A 5,000-nucleotide genomic window follows, 5' to 3' on the forward strand; every position below is an offset into this window, starting at 1 on the left:
CGGTATCGAGCGAGAGAAAAGCAGGGCCGTGGGACACACAGCCTGCCGGAGCGAAAGGCCAGACGCCAAGGACGAAGCCGGGCGGCGGAGCGCACGGGCTGCAAGCGGCGGGTGGCCACGCCGCGGCCAGGACAGCACCTTTCACGTAGAAGACTTCGGCGGCAGCAGGACACGGGGAGACACCGGAGCGAGGACCACACGGCCAAGTCGGCTCTGCGACGATTCGAACCCAAGGCACACGTTGAACGCGGGCGCAGGCACATTGCCCCAGAACCGCAACGGCAGAGGGTGGGCTGCGGAGTGTGGAAGGAGCCGCAGCTCCAGCGCAACACAAGCAACGACACCCAACCGCCACGGATTCCCACGACAAAAATGCAAGCACTCGCACGCGCAACAGAGGGAAGAAAAGCACGGCACGACCGAGCACCGATCCAGGCATCAAGCGTCACACGCGTCAAGCTGCCGTCCTCCACGCGACGGCACTGAACGGCCACGGCAACCCACCGGCAGGCAACCGAGCACGGACCACGCGAGGCAACGTGTCCGGAGACGTCCAGCGGACAGTCACTCCACTCTCTCACTCTCTGTGCCGGAGCACCCAACCGAGCCAACTCTTGCGGATCCTTCCCGTGGACGAGCCACACACACACATCAACAGAGAGTCAACCCCCCTGGCCCGAGCCTAACGGAAGGCACACACGGTCCCGGCAGCGAGGCAGTCACGTTCTCTCTCTCTGGCAACCCGATGACAGCCGTGCCGGCGACCCCGAGGTGGCTGGGCCAGTGCGGGAGCGGGCAGTGCCGACGAGCCCGGAGGCGGACGCCGGCACCCAAGAGGTCAAGCTCTCCGACGCGGATTACTCTGGGTCTGCACTTAGGGGGACAGAGAGGACGGCACCTCTGCGACACCCCAGCCGCGCTCTTCGGCGCACGGATGCGCGCGAAGTGCGATTGATTGTCAAGCGACCCTCAGACAGACGTAGCCCCGGGAGGAACCCGGGGCCGCAAAGTGCGTTCAAAGTGTCGATGATCAATGTGTCCTGCAATTCACATTAATTCTCGCAGCTAGCTGCGTTCTTCATCGACGCACGAGCCGAGTGATCCACCGCTAAAAGTTGTATCGGGTTTCGGATCGGTTGCCCGATCCTGGGACGCGCAAAACGCTCCCCCGCCGACGTGACGGTGGAGCCCCAGCCTGGCGCGTACCACGGCGTGAGCCCGGAGGCGCACGCACTCGAGCGACAATCAAGCGAAAAAAAGGAGGAATCAGGGCGCTCGCAGGCGTTGAGTGCCGGCGTGGGTGAGGGGCCGGGGCCCGCCACGCGCCGTCACGCCCCGCAACAGCCAGAGGCAGAGTTCTCTGGTGTCACCGTCTGGCGGTAGGCTCGAGAGTCGAGGCGAGGCCGCAGCGGACTGAGTCGGGTGCAAGCCGCGGAGGACAGGCCGACGCTACGGGCGCAAGCCGACCCCGCACGCCCCAACCTCGGCGGGCTGGGGAAGGGGGCGCGGCGGAACGCTCGCAAGCGCGGCTGCCCCCGCGGACAGGCACATTCTCTCGAACGCGGTGGACGCTCGCTCAAGTCAGCACGAGACCAGACCGGACCGACAGGCGGACAACGAATCTTTAAACCTCGCACCCACCCTCCGCACACGGGTGCCGGAGGAATGGTGAGCATGAACAGGTACCCCTCACCGGGCTTTGAAGAGAGTGACTAGAATGCGACCAAAGCTTCACCGCGGCGGGAGACAAAAAGGCCCCTGACTGCACCAGAACGTCTCCCTGCGGAGTCACACAGTGGCCGTTCACCGTGGTCCCGTCGACAAGCCGCCAGGACAAGCACCCAAGCCCGCAGCAGCTCTCTTCGTTTCAACTGCGGATGTAATGCTGCAAGGCGGTGGCAAGGTCACGTCGCAGCCCGCAAGCCGTCGCCAAGGCGAGAGGAAGACGGTCCCCACAGCGGGCACACACAGACGGACGTGGAGCACGGGGCGGCGGCCCACAGGTGCGCACACGCGCCGTGCCGAGGATCGGTGCGGACGCCGGTGACATCGCACCCGGCAGAGCGGCTAGGCAGAAGTCGCTGCGGAGGAGGAGCACCGTCGGCGGAACGGTCTGCTGGCGGGCGAGGGACCAAACGAGCAGCTAGAACGGGCGGAGTGGACCGGACTGCAGAAGCGGAGTGAGTGCGTGGCTGACGCCACCGTCTCCCTCCGAGCGTCTGCTCGCGCCGGCCAAACCGCCGAACCGCTGAACGAAAGGACCGCATCGTCCCACGCAGGCAGGCCGGCCGTGTTGCCGTGCGTGCCCCCACCTCTCGGACGGACTGCAAAGACACCCTACGAAGCCAACGGCGAAGCCCTTCCAACGGCGCAGGCGTAGCGTGTGCGGCACCCGCATGGACTTGCCGGCGTGCAACCGAGCGTGTGCGTGCTCGTCGGTGGCGGCGCCCGCGCGCCGGCCCAACCGAGTGGGACCGAGATCGACGTCGCCCGGCTTCGGCGGAACGTGCGTACGGGTGACCAGGCCCGTTCGACGGGTACGGCGAAATTGTCGGTGTGACCTCCCACCCGCGTGGGAGGCGCCAGCGTCAGTACGGGCCACGGCCCCGGGGCCAACCCCCGTGAGGCTCTCCTGCCTGGCCCAACCGGCGCAGCCTTCGAGTTCAAGGAGTGACGGGCCGCCCTCCCCGGAGAGGTGGCGGGCCCCCGGCCGACAAAGATCCTTCACAACGTGTTCACCAACAGAAACCTTGTTACGATTTTTATTCTGTGTTACGGGTTTCGGTTCGGGCCCCCGGAGAGGTTGTCCGATACCTGGCCCCGGGGCCGGCCCCCGTGAGGCTCTCCTGCCTGGCCCAACCGGCGCCAGCCTTCGCGTTCAAGGAGTGACGGGCCGCCCTCCCCGGAGAGGTGGCGGGCCCCCGGCCGACAAAGATCCTTCACAACGTGTTCACCAACAGAAACCTTGTTACGACTTTTATACCGTGTCGGGTTTCGGCTCGGGCCCCCGGAGAGGTTGTCCGATCCTGGGACGCGCTAAACGCTCCCCCGCCGACGTGACGGTGGAGCCCCAGCCTGGCGCGTACCACGGCGTGAGCCCCGGAGGCACACGCACTCGAGCGACAATCAAGCGAAAAACCTTTCTCGGAGGAAACAGGGCGCTCGCAGGCGTTGAGTGCCGGCGTGGGTGACGGGCCGGAGCCCGACACGCGCCGTCACGCCCCGCAACAGCCAGAGGCAGAGTTCTCTGGTGTCACCGTCTGTCGGAAGGCTCGAGAGTCGAGGCGAGGCCGCAGCGGACTGAGTCGGGTGCAAGCCGCGGAGGACAGGCCGACGCTACGGGCGCAAGCCGACCCCGCACGCCCCAACCTCGGCGGGCTGGGGAAGGGGGCGCGGCGGAACGCTCGCAAGCGCGGCTGCCCCCGCGGACAGGCACATTCTCTCGAACGCGGAGGACACTCGCTCAAGTCAGCACGAGACCGGACCGACAGGCGGACCACGAATCTTTAAACCTCGCACCCACCCTCTGCACGCGGGTGCTCGAGGAATGGTGAGCATGAACAGGTACCCCGTACCGGGATTGAAGAGAGAGTGACTAGAATGCGACCAAAGCTTCACCGCGGCGGGAGACAAAAAGGCCCCTGACTGCACCAGAACGTCTCCCTGCGGAGTCACACAGTGGCCGTTCACCGTGGTCCCGTCGACAAGCCGCCAGGACAAGCACCCAAGCCCGCAGCAGCTCTCTTCGTTTCAACTGCGGATGTAATGCTGCAAGGCGGTGGCAAGGTCACGTCGCAGCCCGCAAGCCGTCGCCCAGGCGAGAGGAAGACGGTCCCCACAGCGGGCACACACGGACGGACGTGGAGCACGGGGCGGCGGCCCACAGGTGCGCACCCGCGCCGTGCCGAGGATCGGTGCGGACGCCGCAGACATCGCACCCGGCAGAGGGGCTAGGCAGAAGTCGCTGCGGAGGAGGAGCACCGTCGGCGGAACGGTCTGCTGGAGGGCGAGGGACCAAACGAGCAGCTAGAACGGGCGGAGTGGACCGGACTGCAGAAGCAGAGTGAGTGCGTGGCTGACGCCACCGTCTCCCCCCAAGCATCTGCTCGCGCCGGCCAAACCGTGGAACCGCTGAACGAAAGGACCGCATCGTCCCAAGCAGGCAGGCCGGCCGTGTTGCCGTGCGTGCCCCCACCTCTCGGACGGACTGCAAAGACACCCCCACAGGGCTGTGTGCGACGCCAACGGCGAAGCCCTTCCAACGACGCAGGCGTTGCGTGTGCGGCACCAATGCCGAGGATCGGTGCGGACGCCGGAGACATCGCACCCGGCAGAGGGGCTAGGCAGAAGTCGCTGCGGAGGAGGAGCACCGTCGGCGGAACGGTCTGCTGGCGGGCGAGGGACCAAACGAGCAGCTAGAACGGGCGGAGTGGACCGGACTGCAGAAGCAGAGTGAGTGCGTGGCTGACGCCACCGTCTCCCCCCCAAGCATCTGCTCGCGCCGGCCAAACCGTGGAACCGCTGAACGAAAGGACCGCATCGTCCCAAGCAGGCAGGCCGGCCGTGTTGCCGTGCGTGCCCCCACCTCTCGGACGGACTGCAAAGACACCCCCACAGGGCTGTGTGCGACGCCAACGGCGAAGCCCTTCCAACGACGCAGGCGTTGCGTGTGCGGCACCAATGCCGAGGATCGGTGCGGACGCCGGAGACATCGCACCCGGCAGAGGGGCTAGGCAGAAGTCGCTGCGGAGGAGGAGCACCGTCGGCGGAACGGTCTGCTGGCGGGCGAGGGACCAAACGAGCAGCTAGAACGGGCGGAGTGGACCGGACTGCAGAAGCAGAGTGAGTGCGTGGCTGACGCCACCGTCTCCCCCCAAGCATCTGCTCGCGCCGGCCAAACCGTGGAACCGCTGAACGAAAGGACCGCATCGTCCCAAGCAGGCAGGCCGGCCGTGTTGCCGTGCGTGCCCCCACCTCTCGGACGGACTGCAAAGACACCC

General features: G+C 66.9%; 1 non-coding gene across 1 annotated transcript; it reads right to left on the reverse strand.

The window, feature by feature from the left end:
* Positions 1-963: 963 nt before the first annotated feature.
* On the reverse strand, positions 964-1,117 carry LOC144490572 (5.8S ribosomal RNA). The gene has a single exon (XR_013497298.1). It is a non-coding gene; the product is annotated as a 5.8S ribosomal RNA (ribosomal RNA).
* Positions 1,118-5,000: the final 3,883 nt, after the last annotated feature.

The sequence above is a fragment of the Mustelus asterias genome, unplaced genomic scaffold (assembly GCF_964213995.1).
Source record: "Mustelus asterias unplaced genomic scaffold, sMusAst1.hap1.1 HAP1_SCAFFOLD_3449, whole genome shotgun sequence".
Taxonomy (NCBI): Eukaryota; Metazoa; Chordata; class Chondrichthyes; order Carcharhiniformes; family Triakidae; genus Mustelus; species Mustelus asterias.